Here is a 751-nt window from a genome sequence, read left to right on the forward strand (position 1 = left end):
TGTGAGTAACAGTACGTCTAATACCCCGTTGAAGTTGCACCACATTATTTATTTATTGCTCGAATACATTACATAATTTATGCAGATACAAATGACAAGATCCTGGCATTATTTATGAGGCTCTATCTGCGCTAATAAATGACAATACCATATTCGGCAGTCCTGCTCGCGGTACATGTGGATTTTTGCGTTATCTAGGATAACAATGGACCTGAAAAACAAAATGAAAACTATAGCGAGTCACAGCATCTAACCACTGCTTGCAAGTACCTCGGGAGCGGCCATGGATTAATGTACGGAGCATTTTTTTGTTCTGAAAGCCTCGTGAAAAGCTAAACGATCAAAGGTTCCTGTAGTAGACTCCCACGCGAAAAAGGCGCCCACGTCAAAAGCGGCTAAGACCGATCGTCTTTCACCTCTAGTAAACGGCAGGCTAACTATTGCCGGCAGGGCAGCCGAAAAATAAATTGACGCTCAAGTAATTGTTATAAATATTATTGCATAATTTATGAGCGGTGGCTTAGACCGTACCATTATTTATGATACCAGATTACTATTCCACACTCATAATTTATGATACTATCTCACGAACGGTGCGGAAGACGGCGGCGAGGATCCAGAGGGCTCGTTTGTCCAGCGTCTCGAGAAGCGTCGCCGGCTCGAGGCGCGAACGCCCCGCTACGACCTCATCTCCAGCATCCCGCCGACCTCGAACAAGGTCGAGCGGTTTTCAGCGTGGCGCGTACCACGT

The sequence above is a fragment of the Phytophthora sojae genome (assembly GCF_000149755.1).
Source record: "Phytophthora sojae unplaced genomic scaffold PHYSOscaffold_1, whole genome shotgun sequence".
NCBI classification, from domain to species: domain Eukaryota; phylum Oomycota; class Peronosporomycetes; order Peronosporales; family Peronosporaceae; genus Phytophthora; species Phytophthora sojae.